A 20,775-nucleotide genomic window follows, 5' to 3' on the forward strand; every position below is an offset into this window, starting at 1 on the left:
ACCTCTTCCTGCATGTACCGAGGTTTAGAGTCTTCCGAAAATAAAAAAGCTAGACAATTTTTTACTCGGTCTGAGCTTAAGTGTTACCTGTCCCGAATCAATTAATACAAACTTATTTTTGATGAATTCAAAGAAACTGAGCGAAATTTCGCAGCAGTGACCTTTGCGGAGGAATTCAAAAATCATTCCCCTAACCGGGACTCTCTATGTTTTCCATCATTGACACTGGTGAGGTAAGAATGAAAGTCGGAGGGGAAATCGTAAAATCAGTTAGGTTTGATGATGACCAAGCTCTAATTTGTCAGTCAGGCTAGGGGCTGCAAGCAGTGCTGAGTGAATTGGAAATTCAGTACGATAAATATGGGATGAGACTCTATATATGAGTAAATATACATGTAAATAAAACAAAGGCAATGCGATTTTCCAGGAAGAAAAAGGCTAAATTAAACATTAAAATAGGAGGGCGAAACCTAGAGCAGGTAGAACAGTTTACGTATCTCGGTAGTGTTTTGGACCAACACGGTCAAAGTAGTAGGGACGTAAGGAGAAGAATTGCGCTAGGCAAAGAGGCTTTCACAAGGAGGAGGTAGTTGATGACGGGGACTCTGAGTAAGGATGTTAAGAAAAGACTCGTAAAAACTTTGATATGGAGCTTAGTTATGTACGGTGCGGAAACGTGGTCACTGAAGCGGGAGGATAGACGTAGACTGGAGGCTTTTGAAATGTGTGTTTGGAGAAGAATGGAGAAGGTGAAATGGACAGAGAAGAAAACAAATGAGGAAGTACTTGGTATGGTGGGCGAAGAGAGGGGTTTGTTGGGAGCAATCCTATGGAGGCAGGAAAAGTGGATGAAGGGGGTGTTGACCGGCATTGGGATGTTGAAGACTGTAATTGAGGGGAGAATGGTAGGCAAACGAGGAAAAGGAAGGAACAGGATAGGGATGTTGGACGGGATGAAGGGAGGAAGAAAGTACTCAGAGATGAAGAGGGGCTTGATATAGGGTAGGATGCTGGATTTTGTGCTTTGTTAGGAATCACAAAATGTTTTATTTAGTAGCTGTTTCCATCCAAAAACCTACGTTCACCGGTAGATTACCTAATAAATAATAATATATATATATATATATATATTATATATATATATATATTATATATATATATTTATATATATATTATATATATATATTATATACTATATATATATATTATATATATATATTTATTTATATATTATATATATATTTTTTTTATATATATATATATATATATATATATATATATATATATATACACACACACACACGCGCGAGAAATCTCGCCAAAGCGTCCTCTTCTGAACTCGGGACCGCTCCTCGGCTACGGAAATGTACATTAGCAGACTTAAAATTTCTCCACGGGATCATCAGTAGCCGTTCTCACGAACTCTCCTGCAAATTCCTTCCTCTTAACGCCCCCTCTCGGAAAAGGAGACACCCGTCCCTCTTTCACCTTCTCCAGTGCTGTTTATCCGTGACTCGGAGATCTCTTTAACACCGCCTCCCGTGCGCTTTCAATTTCCTCTTTCCACTTTCTTTATGAAATTAATATCCCATCCTCCCTCCCATCTTTCTCGTTCTCAAATCTCAGACTTTCGCTCTAATCTTTGTCCTGCAACTCGTGCTTTGATGAATTGACTAGTCAAGTTTTGTATTTCTGCTGAATGTTTTGTTGAAATCCAACGCGTTGCCAGTGTTTTATGTAATGTAAATGTTTTTTTCAGCTAATTCTGTTCAATATTTATTTAAATATTTATTTACTATCTCTTTCGTTTCATTTCGTTTTGTTGGTGATTCAATGTAAACGCCAATTTGTTTGTTTTTTGGGTTACTTGTTGTACGAATAAATAAATATATGTGGCTGAAGTACGGAAATTTACATCTACATAACACCCCGCTAGCCGCCGGAAGGGCGTGTGGCGTTAGGTCACCACTTGTTTTAAGGGAACAAAACCACACATAAAATGAACCTTCCACGCAAACCTATACCCACAGTTGCGTATACATTCATGCAAAAATTCTTTCATTTTACACGCATGCAAATTACCCTATGTATTGTCCACCTTCTTCATCACCAGGCCAAATAGATGATCTAGCGACTTCGGAGCTGCAAGGATTATAGGGATGCTGTTTATTTCCTTTCACTTTTGTTTGACTCGTTTATGGCTTGGAAGAATGATCTCAGCGTCTAGGGAATAATTAGTTCTACTCAATTGAATGCACTTTCACTAACCTCAAGTGTTTTGTTTTCAAAACCCTTTCTTTCCGTATGACCGCATTAGAATGCCATTAAATAATGTAGTGCTCTTTACAGTATTGCTTGATCTGCTCTGTCCAAATTTAAGTTTTCCCTTCCAAACCCTCGTCCCTCTCCGTGGGGGGACCCTCCCACTGTCTGCAGCGTTGGGTCACATTCCTTACTGTGCCCTTGGGGAGGAGAGCGTTGTAGGTTGTATGTCCATGTGGTAGTGGAATTGCGCCTTCTTGCTTTTCAAACTCTAAGTTGCACGTTATTGTATAAATTTCATACTGCATTCAAAGGTGCCACAATTTGTTAGATGATTGAATTTGCATGCGTGTAAAATAAAAAGATTTTCACATGAATGTATACGCCACTGTGGGTATAGAGTTGCATGCATGTGTTGATTTGGCATATGGTTTTGTCACTTTTTACAGGTGGTGACCTAACGCCCTCCGCCACACGCCCTTGCGGCGGCTTGCGGGGTTTTATGTAGATGTAGATGATGCATTGGGGTCCACAGCGCGTGCGCATTACAAATCGCGCAGGGTTCCAATGTCGACTCCCCGATTGTCGATTCGATTTCTCGACTCATTTGGAGGCTCCTGCCGCTCGAATGGCGGGGGAGAGGGTTGTTGTGAAGCAGTGTGTGTTTCATTTGAGTGTGGGGGATTCGCTGCCCTGTGGGTGGCGGATCGCGAAGCCACTACTCCGGTCACTTACTTCCCCCCTCCCTCCCCCACACCCTGCCCTATCAGACGGAGTGATTAAGGCGTGCGACCGGCCACTTAACTCAGTCACTCACGAAGGGCCTTTTTATTTTGCATTTTATCTCAAGCGAACTGGTTTTTCACACTCGAGGAAGCGGCCATGATCGAATTAGGACGCGCGAAGTCACGGGCTGTCGTCGTCGTCGGGAAAAATTCATGAATGGAGTCATCCGATCATTTTCTTTCCCTTGACCTCGGTCCGCCTTCTCCCATGTCTCATCTCTTCGGGCGCTCTCTACTCTCTCTCCCCGTCGACTCTTCAGCCTCCCACTCATCCCCCCTCTCCCGCCCGCCTCCCGTACTACTTCAAATGTCTGGGATGAGTCTACGCCCTCCTCCTCTTGGCCTGCCTTCAGAAAGTTAGTTCAAATAACTAGCAGAAAATCAGGTTTTAAGACAACTGAAATTAAGGCTGAAGTTCCCCAAGGAAGAGTAATTGGCCCTCTTTTTTCTTGCTTTACGCTAATGATTTCAATACCTTGGTCAACAGTTTTAACTTCACATATTCGTAGCGACTTGGTCGTTTTCAGAAATTTCCGCTCCCCTGAGGACATAGTAGCATAAGAAAATGACCTAAATGCGATACAGGATGGGTGTGATGCTTGGCAATTCGCATGCTAATCTAAAAATTATGTAGTCCTGAGCTGAAACGAATTATAAAATTATAAGAGAAGCTTAGGAAACAATTTTCTTATGATATTGTCTATTTTTCAGCCATTATTCTATGTGCCTATATTTTATTGTAATCCATGCTAGCATTTGGTCTTGCATTCGTTGAGCAATACTTGCTGTTTAGAAATGTTAAGCTTGTAACTGTTTCCAAACGTTAATTCCATCGTTTTAAATATATGAACTCTCCTTCGATAGGTAACATCTCAGTATTTTGCAATTTTTTCATTTAAAAAGCCATAAGCACGGTTGTCAACCCGAAGGTCAGTTTGGTATGTGAGGGCAGAGTTCGCATAGTATTAAGTCCTATACGGCGTGTAAAATTCACACATCAGGGTAGGCGGGCCAGTGCCTTTCCGTGTGCCGGTTATAGCTTCCCAGGGAGATCTGGTACCCAAAATATCACACAGCACGGGTGAAGGTTTGAGGGTGCTCAAGAGGCGGGCTCGGGAATCGAACCAGGGCCCTCCGATCAGTAGCCCAACGGTCTAGCCTTTAACTACCACATCCCCAAATTGTTTCATTGAAACTACTGTATTATATGCTTTATTAAATTAACATATTATAATATGGTGACGGCCATAATTTGGGACCATACCCTAGCCTTTCTGATTACCACGCTGTCGTATTTTACTAAAGTGTGTTACGGGAAAGGGGTCAGCTATGGTGAGAAACCCAATGCAAACTATAATGGGAGAAATGCTAAATGGCGCCTCTTGGTCGATCCTGGGAGCACTAGAGCTACGCGGGGAAGGTCTGGTCTGAGATCTTCGCTGAATGCGAATTGCTTCCGGATTATCTAAGCGCCTTGGAATCTAGGGATCTCAGGGAATCTAAATGCGAGAGTTGAATTGTTATGCAGGTATCAGGGGGTATCACTTGAGGAACCCCCTGTTGTCTCCCTGAATTAGCGAGTCTAAGACACTTAAAAACTTTTAAGGGTTTGTCTAAAACAGTAGCGTATACTACCTTGATCAAAAAGTTCCCGGAATAACCACCGTGTGGCGCTCCCATCGTTCCGATTTGAGTTCTGTTTTTTTTGTTAAATTGGTACATCTGTTGTTGATATTCCCTTTAAATCTTAGTGTCATAACTTGACATTTGCAAAAGTTACGTAGCCAAGAGTACATCTATCTCTGTGTGTGTTGGCGATTTTTTACAATTGCAGAAATGGATTTAAATTTGCAACAACGAACTTGTATTAAATTTTGCGTAAAAAACGGATTTAGTGGCGCACGGACGTTGGAAATGTTGGAAAAGTGTTTCGGCAACGATTCTCTAAAAAAACGGTCGTTTACCAGTGGCACGAGCGGTTCAGAAGTGGTCGTGAGTCAATCGAAGATGATGAACGCAGTGGCAGACCATCGACATCGAAAGTCGGTGAAAAAATTGATAAAGTAAAAGAAATGTTGGTCAATAACCGCAAATTAACCATCAGAGAAATAGCGGAGGACTTGAACATTGCCTATGGATCCGCCCAAGACATTGTGGTTAATGATTTGGGTTTCCGTCGTGTAGCAGCAAAGTTGGTGCCTAAAGACCTCAATTTCATGCAAAAAAGAGACCGTGTTGACGTCGCAAAAGACATGATTTGCGAGGCTGAATCCGATCCCACATTCATCAAAAGGATCATTACTGGAGACGAGACGTGGGTTTATGAGTACGACACGCAATCCAGACATCAGGCAAGTGAATGGCGTTCACCAAATGAGCCGAGACCAAAAAAACCACGTCGTTTTCAGTCAAAAAAGAAGGCAATGCTGACGGTTTTCATGGATTACAACGGTGTAGTGCATCATGAATTTTTGCCACAAGGCCAGACAGTAAACAAAGAGTATTATTTGGGCGTTATGAGACGTTTGCGTGAAGCAATTCGCCGAAAGAGACCAGAAATGTGGGCAGAAAACTCGTGGATTTTGCACCATGATAACGCACCGTCGCACAGTGCTATCATTATTCGTAATTTTTTGACGAAAAATGCAACAAATACCATCCAACAGCCACCGAATTCACCTGATTTGGCTCCCTGTGACTTCTTTCTGTTCAATCGAGTTAAAAAACCATTACGGGGAACGCGTTTTAGCAGCCGAGAGGAAGTAATGGAAAAATCGCAGGAAGCACTGATGGACATACCGAAAACCGAATATAAAAAATGTTTCGAGGATTGGATCAAGCGCTGGCATAAGTGTGTTGCAGTCGATGGGGATTACTTTGAAGGGGACAATATAGATTTAGATGAATAAACTTGTATTTTTAATTTTCTGAATAAATTCCGGGAAATTTTTGATCAAGGTAGTATATTAAAAAAAACTGAAAATAATGAACGGTATGAAATAGTCACTGGCTTCTATTAGTAAATATTGTCCGTCAAGGAAAAAACAATGCTAGCTTTGTAAATTTCACTCAAATGTTTTATAATCACGACCTGGCGACCTGAAGAAGACGCCTTGTGCCGAAATTATCAATTATCCTTCGATGATAGATATGTCGCCTGGAACAGTATTGGCATCTGTGTACCAAAAAATGTAAAGGATTCGGACCAAAAGTGCTAGTTGCTTGGATTATAGAGACTTAAATACTAGTCTCAAATTACTCGTCCGTAAGATTCCTGACCTAGTTACTGGTACAGGGTTATCGGTACATACCGTTCTTGCCCTATGTACCAGTACGGAAGGTACATTTGCACTCTTTCGATGCGATTACGCCTAAAATAGTTTTAATGAATATTTCATCATAAAAAGTAACTTTTAGCGACCTTCAGTTTTAAGTTTCTAGCCACCACCCCCTGCCCAAGGATGTTGCCCTACCATCAAAAACTCCTGAAGGATTACCGATCGACGTTTTGTTTGTTCCAGTACTCAGGTACCGAGAAATCCCTAGGATTATTGCCGTATGTACCTGGCATCGGGGACCGGTCGCGAATATTTTTGCTCCAGGTACCAGTCTTGACCAATATGTTAAGCGTCTCTCTGTGATCCATTTGCATTGATCTCACATAATCGCCACCTGCTGATGTCACTTGAGCCGTGAAACAAGTAATCAGAGAATAAAACTGTGAAAGCTTAGAAAGTTTTTAGCGAGTTAATAATCATGTATTTCCACAAATACGCACCTAAAACTATTTAATTTGTTGTACTTATAATTAGACTCGTTGATGACCCACTCATAGGCTCTCCAAGTGGGACCTAGCACTCTTCTGGAAGATACATCTTCCTTTAACCAACTCCAGTTTCTGGTCCGTGGACTGCTAATGATGAACAAAGAAAGCATTTAGATATTTAATCGAGATATTTCCACGAGATATCCGGAGCTAACAAACGTAAAAAGAAATACTAGTTCTTCGCTCAGTGCTTATGTTCATATTCAATCACGGTTTTCAGTGGGAACAGAGAGGTCGAAAAACGCCAATATGCGTAATTGGTTTGTTGAAAAACAGGAAATATCTTAAGTTTCTGCTCTGAGGCCCATCTGTCTTTGCTTGACCTCGAGTAGTTTTACTTATTCCTATTGCCACGTTCGTTATCTTGGGATGCGCTGTGCGTAAACAACGATTCCGATCTATGCTTCGAGCAATTTAATTGCTTTGTTTAGCGTTTCCACTCACTTCGAGGTCCATTTAATGCCCGAAATCGTTCGTACCGCGCGCGTTAGAACTAATTCGAAATAGGAATCGACCGACGGTGACGATTATTTCCCATCATGACTGTCCATAATTTGCGAACTCACGGGGTAGAACGTATTCCATTCCTTGCTCGAGATTCCTATCTGCGTCTACCCGCGTCCAACCAAGCGGCAGATGGGGGGTCATGACTCGCAAGCGGAATTGTAATAAGCCATTAAATCTCTTCGGTAGTGTTTTGATGCCAATCTGCGGGACAACTTCCCCAATTTAATTTGGCCAAGGAACCGTTACTTGTGGGCTTACCCAGAAAGAGCATGAATATGCCTCAACAATACCGCATTGTCACGTCACATCCCAGGTAATTCCCGTTAATTGTGTACACATACGCGTACATCATTGTGATTCGTCGAGTCATTGGCGTCATAGTATCTTTATTTTATCTTTACCAGACTCGCAAAGAAACTTGAACAATGGCCGCAACGTATAAGTAAGTGTGTGTGTGTGTGTGTGTGTATGTGTGTGTATATATATTTTTATATACACACACATACATACACACATATATATATATACACACATACATACGTATATGTATATATATATATATATATATATATATATATATATATATATATCCCTCCCCGGACTACAACCTTGACGTGGTGGAAGGGCTTGTGCGTTCCGATGACCCCTAGAGCTGTGCTGGCGGGAGTAATAATTATTGCTCCTGGTAGGGTCACCCATGCCAGATAGGTCGAAGGTTAGGAGCCAGACGAAAGGTAGTCCACGCAGCGTCTGTTCCTCAGTGAGGCGGCTGCAATGGCGTCTGACCCCAGTGGGGCGGCCAGTAAGTGATGGTGTCACGTTAAAAACACTATTGAGGAAGGCAACGGGAAACCACCTCAATTATCATTCCCTAGAAAAATATGATGGACAATAGAGATAATTTGAGTCCTGGCAACCACGGGGCTCGGCCCAATCGGCCGTGTGTCGTGCCCGGCAGCGGGGGAGGCAAGGCTTCCGCGGTCGTCATCCCACGAAACCCTTGCAAGGGAAAACCAGCAGCAGCAGGACAGAAGACGCAGGAGAAGAAGACAAAATTAGTTAAAATAGGAACGTGGAATGTTAGGACAATGATGAGGACAGGGAAATTGGAGAATGTTAAGCGAGAGATGGAAAGGGGAAATATAGATATTTTAGGTCTATGCGAGGTGAGATGGAAAGATAGCGGGGATTACTGGAGTGATAAGTATAGAATAATATACAGCGGTGGGGACGAGAGCCAACGAGGGGTTGCCATAGTATTAAATGAAGAGGTAGGAAGAAGCGTAGTCAACATAGAGCAGGTAACGGATAGAATACTACTAGTGGAGATAAAAGCAGAACCGACGAACTTAGTTATTATTCAGGTATACATGCCACCGAGTAACCATAAGGAAGAAGAGATCGATAGGATATACGATCAGTTAGAGGACATGATCGCGTGTGTTCCTGCAGGGAAACATTTGATAGTGATGGGGGATTGGAATGCGACGGTAGGCGAAGGAAGAGATGGTGATGAGGTGGGGGACTACGGTTTAGGCACGAGGAATGACCGCGGGGAGAAAGCAGTTGAGTTCTGCAGAAGACAGGGGTTAGTCATCACCAACACTTGGTTTAGACATCACAAAAGACGCAGGTATACATGGAAAATGCCAGGTGACTCAGGAAGATATCAGCTAGATTATATCCTGGTTAGACACAGGTTTAGGAATAGTGTGATAAATTCCCACAGCTTCCCGGGAGCGGATGCGGACTCAGACCACAATTTAGTTGTTATGAAATGTAGCGTACGTTTCAAAAAGATAAGGCAGGGGCGGCGAGTTAGAAAATGGAATGTAGAAGCGTTAAATGGGTTGAAAAGGAAGGAATACAAACAGGCGGTAGAGAAAATCATGGAGGATGGTAAAGGGCTTAGTACTATCGAAGAAAAATGGGAAATGATCAAGAAGGCGTTGTCTAAAGCCGCAAAAGACACTATTGGAACCGTTAACGCTAAAAGGACTAGGAAACCATGGATCACGGATGAGATGGTTACAAAGATGGATGAGCGGAGAAAATGGAAGAATATGAATACAGAATTAGGCAAAATGAAGTACAAAGAATTGAACAATAAATTGAGGCGGGCAACAAATAAAGCAAAAGAAGCATGGTGGAAGACGCAGTGCGAGGATATGGAAAGTCTGCAGAGGAAGGGTGAAATCGGTGCGCTGTACAGCAAAGTTAAATCGTTATCGGGAAGTAAGAAAGGAAGAGCTATGCTAACAGTTAGAGATAAGGCGGGTAAGGCAATAGTTGACGCAGGAAAGATCCAAGAGAGATGGAAGGAGTATATAGAAGAACTGTATGGTAAAGAACTCAGACCAACAAAGTTAGACATTGAAAAAGAAAATGACGTAGAGGAGGACAGCTTAGGTCCAGGCATACTAGACAATGAAATAAAAAGGGCATTAAGGGAGATGAAACTAAATAAGGCCGTGGGGGTAGATAACATTCCCGTGGAACTTTTAAAATGCTTAGGAAAATGTGGGAGGAAGAGGCTATATGGGCTGATCCGTAGCATTTATGAGGAGGGAATCTGGCCGGAAGACTTTGTGAGAGCAGTTTTAGTTCCGATTCCGAAAAAGGTAAAGGCCACGTCATGTGAGGACTATAGGACAATTAGTTTGATATCCCACGCAGCTAAAGTTGTTCTCAGGATCATAAACAAAAGGATAGAGAGTAGGGCAAATGATTACTTAGGGGATGATCAGTTTGGGTTTAGGAAGGGGAGAGGTACGCGTGATGCCATTGCAGTAATGAGGTTATTAATCGAGAGGAATATAGAACACATCCAGGAGGTATTTGCCTGTTTCGTAGATTTCGAAAAAGCGTTTGATAGAGTGAATTGGGAAAAACTAATGAGTATATTGCAGAAAATAGGAATAGATTGGAGGGAAAGGAGGCTAATCCGCAACCTGTACATGTCTCAGACTGCTCAGGTGCGGGTGGGAAACGGGGAGTCAGGATGGGCAGTGTTAGGAAGGGGTGTAAGGCAGGGTTGCCCATTATCACCGTTGCTGTTCAACCTGTATGCAGAGGAAATGATCAAAGAGGCATGGGAAGAACTAGAGGTAGGAATGAAAGTGGGCGGGGAATTCGTAAAATCAGTTAGGTTTGCTGATGACCAAGCTTTAGTTTGTCAGTCAGCCAAGGGGCTGCAAGCATTGCTTAGTGAATTGGAAATTCAGTGCGACAGGTATGGGATGAGAATCAACATCAAACAATAATTAAAATAGGAGGGCAAAAACTAGAGCAGGTAGAACTGTTTACGTATCTCGGAAGTGTTCTGAACCAACATGGTCAAAGTAGTAGGGACGTAAGGAGAAGAATTGCGCTAGGCAAAGAGGCTTTCACGAGGAGGAGGGAGTTGATGACGGGGACTTTGAGTAAGGATGTTAAGAAAAGACTCGTAAAAACTTTGATATGGAGCGTAGCTATGTACGGCGCGGAAACGTGGTCATTGAAGCAGGAGGATAGACGTAGACTGGAGGCTTTTGAAATGTGGGTGTGGAGAAGAATGGAGAAGGTGAAATGGACAGAGAAGAAAACAAATGAGGAAGTACTTGGTATGGTGGGCGAAGAGAGGGGTTTGTTGGGAGCAATCCTATCCACGAAACAGGCAAATACCTCCTGGTTGTGTTCTATATTCCTCTCGATTAATAATCTCATTACTGCTATGGCATCACGCGTATCTCTCCTCTTCCTAAACCCATACTGATCATCCCCTAAGTAATCATTTGCCCTACTCTCTATCCTTTTGTTCATGATCCTGAGAACAACTTTAGCTGCGTGAGATATCAAACTTATTGTTCTGTAGTCCTCACATGCTGTAGCCTTTACCTTTTTCGGAACAGGAACTAAAACTGATCCCACAAAGTCTTCCGGCCAGATTCCTTCCTCATAAATACTACGAATCAGCCCATATAGCCTATTCCTCCGACATTTTCTATACATATATATACACACATGTACATATATATATATATATATATATATATATATATATATATATATATATATATATATATATGTGTGTGTGTGTGTGTGTGTGTGTGTGTGTGTGTGTGTGTGGGTCGCGGTAGTCAAGGGTAGAACGTTGGACTTCTGACCGTAGGGTCCCGGGTTCAATTTCCGGGCAAGCCTTCCTGGGCACTGTGAGCTCCACCCAAGCCATGTGATTTTGTCGGGTACCAGATCTTCCTGGGAAACCATAACCGGCACAGGGAATGGAACTGGCACCCCTACCCTGCTAATATGTGAATTTCACACGCCGTCGGGCTTAGTACTGGGTGAACTGTGCCATCACCTACCAAGCCGACCTTCGGGTTGATTACTGTGTTTATAATTATATATATATATATATATATATATATATATATATATATATATATATATATATATATATATATATATATATATATAGAGAGAGAGAGAGAGAGAGAGAGAGATAGATAGACACACACTGTTAACCTTATAGGATCTCCATTATTAGTTTCTTAGCTTAGCTCCAATACTATAAAGCGCAATGTATTGCTCTATAGTATTGTTTGTTCTGCTTCGTTCGTTTTCAACTTTCCCCTTCCAACTCTCGTCACTATCTGTGGCTTAAATGGAAGGAGGGACCATTTGGTCTCAATTTCGCCCAAATAAAGACCTCTAGCTATCTATCTGTTGGGGGGGACCCTCCCGCTACCTGCAGCCTTGGATCACATTCCCTACCTGCGCCCTTGGGGATGAGACCATTGTATGTTGCATGTTCATGTGGGAGTGGAATTTCGTCTTCGTACTTTTTAAATTCTAGCTTGCACGTTATTGGATAAATTTCTTATTGCATCCTTAGGTGCCATTTTTTGTTCGATGGAAGTATATGTATTTGCATGCGTGTAAAATGAAAGGATTTTTGAATGAATGCATACGCCACTGTGGGTATGGTTTTGAATGTATGTGTTGACTTGGCATGTGGTTTTGTTCCCTTTTACGGGTGGTGACCTAACACCCCCCGCCACGCTCCCTTACGGCGGCTTGCAGGGTATTATGTAGATGAGTTAATGGTTCTGATGTGTTCGTGACCCCAGAGTGAAAGTGCCGTTAATCGATGAAAATTCGCAAATAAAAATCGTTTTTCTTTTAAATGCATTAATCATAAACATTTGTAAGCTTTAACGAATAATTTGCTCACTGATTTGTGCTCATGGGACATTCCTTTGAGAATATTTCCTTGGCAATCCAAGTTCTCGTATTCATCACAATTCCGAAACAAATCATCAAACAAGAAGGTTTTGGAAAACAATGAGGATGGGGGGGGGGGGTTGGGAGAGGGTAAAAAAACCAGAAAATGTTTCTTTTTACGATCGATTGATCAATTTCCCTAAGGAGGGTCTGAGGCAGGGTAATGCCCCCGTTCATTTGAAGCCACACCCCCCCCCCACCCCCGCCGCCGCGTTCCATTCTGAGAAATCGAGGAAGTCGCCTCTTTCGGGTGCTATTGCACTCTTCGCCGATTCAATGTTTACTTGGGAGAGGTTCGATTTCGCAGTCGTGGGAGGCGGTAAGGGAGCAGTGTCCGTTGCAGTACGAGGAAATAGAAGCGAGAGACGGAAATAAGGGACGAGACACCTGGGGCATTTCACTTGTTTTCCCCGGCTTCTGCCAAGAAAAAAATAAACCCTGCTCGTCTCAAGCGTTTTGCCAGGGTTCGGCACTTTGCTCGCTCGCGTTTTTCAAACATTCGCGGCGGGTCTGCCTTGGATTGAGCAAGTGGAAGAATTGCTTGCGCTCCTTTCCCACCATCCCATGCCCTGAAGCGGTGCTTGGTTTCGGGACGACCCCCCCCCCTTTTTGAAGGCTTCGATCTGCCATCATCGCACACACTCCCTCGAGTGCGACTGGCTGGCCCAGTCCATCATCATCATCCGTCGCGGTGGTTTCCAAACCGCGTTGCCTGGCGACGGAGCGGCCCGAGACAAACAGATTACGAACTTGATCCCCCAGACGTAATTGCATCGCTTGTGATCAATACGTTTCGAATTACGTGAGGCCGCCGCGTGCGTGCTCTAGTTTGGAGAATTAAATGTTACTTCGCCCCGGAGTCCAGTTTTGGAATCATGTTGCTTGTGGACAGGGCACGGACGTAAAAAAAAATTATTGCATTCACTATACGTACAACTCCTCTGAGAATTTTCCTGCAGTTAATTAGCTGATTGACTCTGTTATGGTCGAAAAACCATCACATCTTCGAAATGACACTTTGGAGCCTCTTCCAGGTAGTTTTCGAGCAATCATTAAAATGACTGTCCCAGGGATGAATCCTCCTCCTCTTCCTCCCCACTAAAACTAGCTCCCGATAGTCTAGCAATTTATAGGAGAGTCCAAATACTCTGATTTTTCTGTCCAAGTCTTTTTTTTATTTCAGTAATTGAAATGATTTCATTGACGTTAATGTCAATCGTTAAATTAGCATTTTTTCATGGTGAAAATGGGCTTTTACATTTACATAGAAACCAGCAAGTGACCGCTAGGATGTGTGACAGGATGTGATTACATACCGGACTACTTTTGGTTCAATATACTTTTCCCCCCTAGCACGGTCGATAGGAATAAATTTCTTTTGTTTTATGTCCTACGGTGTATCTGTCAAACCGTCGTAATAATGAATATTACAGGCAGCGAAACTACGCAAACGAACGAAACGCAACAGCTGTCTCAAAAACTTTGCCGCCTCTTTCGACATACGAATGAGGGTTATATGAAATGGTTTCCTTGCGACATTCAGGTAGGGATCGGATTTCGAATCACATTCAAATCAATTTTCGTGTTAAAGTTTGTAAGGGCTCTGAGATTTTTATTGCGGAAATAGAAGATTCATAAGTCAGGCATAACAACGCTTCATTTGATTCCAAATTTTGAATCTCGTGTCTTTTGAATTTATAATGTGTGTTTAAGACCGAAATATAAATAATATAATGGATAAAACTCAACGCCATTCGTATCTTTCATAACTCATTTAAAAAAACGGGTGGTGACCTAACGCGCCCTCGCTGCGACTCGCGGGGTATTATGTAGATGTAGATAAACGTTCTAAGACAACCAGGCCTTTTGAGATTTTATTCAAGACAATTTTGTAATGATGTTGGACGCAAGGAGTATATTTTGCGGAAAAACGATTGAAGTAGACGAGGCGGCACGCGAGATGACTTGAGGGCACAGAGCAGAGTATCAGGAACACCCAGATAAGACGAACGGTAAAAAACTTGGACAGTCAATTTTCGGGCTGTTAAGCCTCATTGTAGGTGACCGAGAAGTGACTCTTCTGTGATTGAGTGAATGTTAATTTGACGACGAATCAGTGGTTTACCGTATCCACAGTGGTACCGTATCCATAATCCCGAGGACACATGAGCTTTATCAGATGACCTTGATGCTATACAACACTGTTACGTTACTTGGCAATTAGATTTTAACTTAAATGAGTGCCTAGTTGAATGATTTTTTTGTAAAAAGAGCAATTTCCTCCCGATCGTTTACTGCATCATGAATGTCGAAATGGAAATTGGAGATTCAATTAAATACTCAGTCGCTACCCTCACTCACGACCTCTCCTGGTTGAAACACATACGGGGAATATGTGGGCAAGCTAACAAAAAATGAGGATTTATTAGAAGAGTACTGGGTAAATGTGATGAAGAGGCCAAGGAGGAATGCTATCTTTGGCTGGTTAGGCCTCATTTAGAATATGCTGCAAGCTCCAAAGCATGAGATCCTCACGAAGTAGGAGTGATTGCCGAATTGGATCGCGTGCAGCGTAGAGGAGCTAGATTTGTAAAACGTTGTTATGATAAACTTAGTTGCGTAACCAAAACCTTAGAGCAGCTAGACTGGGAATCACTCACGGAGAGAATGTTAAATTACAGATTTAAGCTCTTGCATAAATTGGAAGGACATGTCTTTAGCAGTGATGTTTAAATTGTATTATTTGCCCCGTCGCACTACGGTAGGAGAGATTATTTCAATAAAATTAGAGAGATTAAGGGAAGAATGGATCGATTTAAGATGTCATTTTTTCCACGAACGATAAGGGATCAGAATAGCATTGTCCGACCGCGGTAGGGTCATGTTCGGGTAAAATTATTCTGGTGTGTATACACCCCCTGCCACACACCTGATCGGTAGCTTGCAAGGTACTAAAATATCTAAAATTCCGAAACGTTATCAAAATCCCTCTCGGACGTCCGAGGGCGCTCTTCAAAGGAGGGCATATCCGGGAAAACTTGGACGCCTATTTAACCTAAATGAACACAAACTGTCTCTGATGCATACACTATTCTCAGTCCTATGAGTGAAAATGATCTTTTATCTAGTCATCAAATAAGCATTGTACCTCGACCCATGCTCTTTTGTCGATATTACTCGTATATCAAGAGGTAAGGTGAATCTAAATAATACTTATTGTAGATTGTCATCAAGTTATAGCACATTACATAATATGAACATACGACTGTATAACTATCTGCCTACTCAGTTGAAATCGGACTGCATCCAGAGTTTGAAGAATAGGGCATATAGTATACCTAGTTACTTGCTCACCCACTTAACTCATTTGATGAATTCTTTTGTGACAATTGTCATCACATTTAAGAACTTATGTTTATCTATTAAGTAATATTTATACTGACGGCATTTAATATGGCTGTACCATTTTTCAAAATGAATATATTATTATCGAAAGATAGTGTCGCTCAACACCAGAGAATGCTTCCTCAATGTGTTGGACTTAGTGTGATTTAAATATTCGTTTCATCTCCAATCAAAAAAAATCCTGCGTTGACGGGTAGACTGATGTTAGTTGACAGTATCTCCCCATTAAAATTGACAATCCATCCATCCGGTCGTTTGAGTGATCGATGGTGTTTCCTAGGCGAAATAAATCACCCGCAAAAGCAGTGAAACCAGTCTAGACGAACACCCGTTATTAAGGTCATGCTTGTGCATTCAATCGATCGGCACACATGGAGGGCTAATTACCCCCTTTCGCCCGTTGCAGTGTGAGGATAAAAATTAACTTCGTGCGTCGGAATCGTTTAAGAGGAACGTTCGTGCGTCCCAAATAAGGCAGGATTATCATTTCTCATCTCCTCCCCCTCCCATCTCATCATGTACGCATAAGTCATTTCGGTTTTTCATTTAGGCATGATACGTCCTATTCCCGCATAGATGGCGTGTTATCTGGGATTGGATAGCCTTAGTGAGAGCAATGAATTAGCAGAAAGTCAACTGTTATTCCAGTGCATATGCTCATGATAGACGCAAAAGAAGAAGACCAAATTAGTAAGAATAGGAACTTGAAATATTAGGGCAATGTTGAGGATATGAAAGTAAGATACTATTAAGCTATGGATGCGAAGAGGAAATATAGATATTTTAGGTCTATGCGAGGTGAGATGGAAGGATACCGGGGATTACTGGAGTGATAATCATAGAATCAGCGGCGGGGACGAGAGCCAACAGAGGGTTGTCATAATATTAAAGAAAGAGGTAGGAAGAAACGTAGTCATAATATCGGTAGTGATAAGGCGGGTAAGGTAATAGTTGACGCAGGAAAGATACAAGAGAGATGGAAAGAGTACATAGAAGACCTGTATGGTAAAGAGCTTTTGCCCAACAAGGTTAGACATAGAAAAGGAACATGACATAGATTAAGTTAGCTTAGGTCCAGGCATACTAGGCAATGAGATAGAAAGGGTATAAAGGAAGATGAAACTATTTAAGGCCGTGGGGGTGGATAACATTCCCGTGGAACTTTTTAAATGCTTAGGAAAATGTGGGAGGAAGAGGCTATATGGGCTGATCCGTAGTATTTATAAGGAAGGAATCTGGCCGGAAGACTTCGTGAGATCAGTTTTAGTTCCTATTCCGAAAAAAGTAAAGGCCACGTCATGTGAGGACTATAGGACAATAAGTTTGATATCCCACGCAGCTAAGGTTGTTCTCAGGATCATAAACAAAAGGATAGAGAGTAGGGCAAATGATTACTCAGGGGATGATCAGTTTGGGTTTAGGAAGAGGAGAGGTACGCGCGATGCCATTGCAGTAATGAGATTATTAATCGAGAGGAATATAGAATACACCCAGGAGGTATTTGCTGTTTCGTAGATTTCGAAAAAGCGTTTGATAGAGTGAATTGGGAAAACCTAATGAGTATATTGCAGAAAATAGGAATAGATTGGAGGTAAAGGAGGCTAATCCGCAACCTGTACATGTCTCAGACTGCTCAGGTGCGGGTGGGGAACGGGGAGTCCGGATGGGCAGTGTTAGGAAGAGGTGTAAGGCAGGGTTGCCCATTATCACCGTTGCTGTGCAGCCTGTTTGCAGAGGAAATGATCAAAGAGGCATGGGAAGAACTCGAGGTAGGAATGAAAGTGGGCGGGGGATTCGTAAAATCAGTTAGGTTTACTGATGACCAAGCTTCAGTTTGTCAGTCAGCCAAGGCGTTGCAAGCATTGCTGAGGGAATTGGAAATTCAGTGCGACAGGTATTAAATGAAAATCAATATTAATAAAACAAAGGTTATGCGATTTTCTAGAAAGAAAAAGGCTAAGCTTAACAATAAAGTAGGAGGGCAAAAACTAAAGCAGGTAGAACAGTTTACGTATCTCGGAAGTGTTCTGAACCAACATGGTCAAAGTAGTCGGGACATGAGGAGAAGAATTGCACTTGGTAAAAAGGCTTTCACAAGGAGGAGGGAGTTGATGAGAGGGGCGTTGAGTAAGGATATTAAGAAAAGACTCGCAAAAACGTTGATATGGAGCGTAGCTATGTACGGTGTGGAAACGTGGTCACTGAAGCGGGAGGATACGCGTAGACTGGAGGCTTTTGGAATTTGGATGTGAAGAATGATGGAGAAGGTGAAATGGAGAGAAAAGAAAGCAAATGAGGAAGTACTTGGTATGGTGGGCGAAGAGAGGGGTTTGTGTGGAGAAATTCTAAGGAGGCAGAAAATTGGATGAAGGGGGTATTGACCGTTAGCGGGATTTTGAAGACTGAATTGGAGGGGAGAATGTAAGGTAAACGAGGAAAGGGTAGGAACGGGATAGGGATGTTGGACGGGATGAAGGGTGGAAGGAATTCCATGGAGATGAATAAGGAATTGATGTAGAGGAGGTGACTGCATTGTGTTTTTTTGGGAGTAACAATATCTTTAATTGGTAGTTGTGCCAATCCAAAACCTACCTTAACCGGTACATTACTTAATAATAATAAATTCTCATGATACCTTTGAGTCAAGAGCCAAATGTTAATGGAAATAATTAGTTTAACCTTATAAGATAAGCATTACTGATTATTCGTATATTTACTTCTGCACACATGAGTTTCCAGCTAAAGAAAAATATCTCAAATTGATAAACGCTCATGAGAACAATTATCCGTAAAATACTTACAATAAAGGCAAAGTTAGAATTCTTTGGTACTGGGTTATAATATATTTAAATTCATGTTGAATTGTGAAAAAATAAAAACTCTCTTTTTCTCGCTGGATTTCTTTTAAAACGACCGGTGTTGTTGGACAGTCAACCGGTTCTACGCTCGATATAAATACAAATCAGTGGAACGTACAAAGTTTTTATTTTTCACAATTCAAGAAAAGGTTTTTTATCGTGGAAATAATTCGTGGAAGCTACCTTTACCGAGTTTATTTAAAATGGCATGTAAATTTTACCCCACAAACCGCTACGAAGGAAATTTGCCAGGGTTTGGGCAGGTATCCAGCCATTAGAGTAATTGATGATCGGCTTTTAATCTCATTTTACTTCCGGAAAATTTGAATTTGTCACGCGCGCGATATTACGTACCGCTGTGATCGCGAATTGTGAGAGGGATAACCCATTCGCCATGAATCGGTCAGATCGGCAGTCAGTGCCACTCAACTTCTTTCTCTCCGTGGTCTCCTTCAACAGTACACGAGTCGTTTCCCCTATTAATCCCCCCATATCTTTTTTTTCTTCCTCGATTTTATTGGTTTTTTTCCGGGCGCTTCGTTTAATACCACATTCTGCGTTATCTCCTCGCCTCGTTTCTTCTTCCTACAGATTCCCCATTGAGACAAGAGACACGATCTCAAGTGTCAGTAACACCTCCCCCCTCTATTAAAACGTAGTGATTATTTGGCGACAGAGAATTCAACAGTCTCGAGGAAAGGGAACAGGATTACAGCGAGTTTATGAGGCAATCTGTGCGCCAATAAACAACAAGCATATGATTTAGTGATTCTCGAGCCAAATCTCTGATGCCGTGCTGCATTTTTCGCACCCTGAAGGTCTCGCTGTATAGTGGGAGAAACGTTGAATGCCGAAAGGTTTCACGCGCATGTCAAATCAAAAATCACTGTGGAGTTTTCGAATTTCCGCAAATACTGCAGTCTACAGACATGGAACCCCACTACATGCCAACATTGTGCCAACTGAAAGTCGATAAGGGAAGCTATTTCAAATGAATAACCCAGGGGGAGGGTTAATTTGTGCTTGGGAGAGCAAGAAAATTTCATGGAGGGCTAGGAATCAAGTGGGCGGGGAATTGTTCTAGATTGCTCCTCGTCCTATTTGCGCAAATAATGAAACATCCACCCTCTTTGTCCCCGCGTCAAATAGTGTTTAATAAAAGGGACTTCTGATTCATTGGCGACTCTCGCATTACGACCGATTTCCAGGGAACTGGAGCACTGAATGAATATTGCATCCGCGTAATCTCTATCACTGTCCAAAACGCGATTTTCCCTCATGGAGTATATTTCATTGATTATTTATTGGATCTGGTATAGTCACGGAACGTTTAGTTATTGCTGGGTGTAACTTTCCGCAAATTATTGTGTGTGTACGTATGTGTATAAATATGGTGGATCGTGGTAGGCCAGGGGTAGAAAAACGCTTACGCCCGCGTGCCCGGATTCCCCCCCCCCGAGGCGAGGGAGTTAGTGGGTCCCCCGGGGGCCGGCCGACCAGAAGCCGCCTCACGCCGGCGACGTGCGCTGGGGGCAGAGTGGCGGGGGTGAAGTCTTTCGCGTGGCGCGAGGGAGGGAGGGAGAGAGAGAGGGCTTTGACCTTCGTCCCTTCCTCAAGAGTTTCTTTCTGGGATGCGGGTGGTGTCGTGCGTCTCGTGCTGCTCTTTTTTTGTTTTGTTTTCGTTGTTTTATTCATCCCGAGTCGAGGGGCTGCAGTACCTCTAAGTAAGCCCTGTCCTGGCGTGGGGCTGATAAATCGACGCCTCCCACGAGCTACTTTCCGAGGTGGACTCCCTGGAGAGCGAGCAGTGCGGTGGAGGAGGCACAGAGGGAGAGAAATTAATTTGCTCCTGGGCATTCATGTCCTC

At 42.5% G+C, this 20,775-nt stretch overlaps 1 protein-coding gene across 1 annotated transcript in view; it reads left to right on the top strand.

Annotated features, from left to right (window-relative positions):
- The window catches only part of Myo61F (Myosin 61F), a 143,032-nt gene that overhangs the window by 92,065 nt on the left and 30,192 nt on the right, over positions 1-20,775 (top strand). The gene's annotated exons all lie outside the window — the stretch shown is intronic.

The sequence above is a fragment of the Hetaerina americana genome, unplaced genomic scaffold, assembly GCF_022747635.1.
Source record: "Hetaerina americana unplaced genomic scaffold, ioHetAmer1.1.p SCAF_55, whole genome shotgun sequence".
Classification (NCBI taxonomy): Eukaryota; Metazoa; Arthropoda; class Insecta; order Odonata; family Calopterygidae; genus Hetaerina; species Hetaerina americana.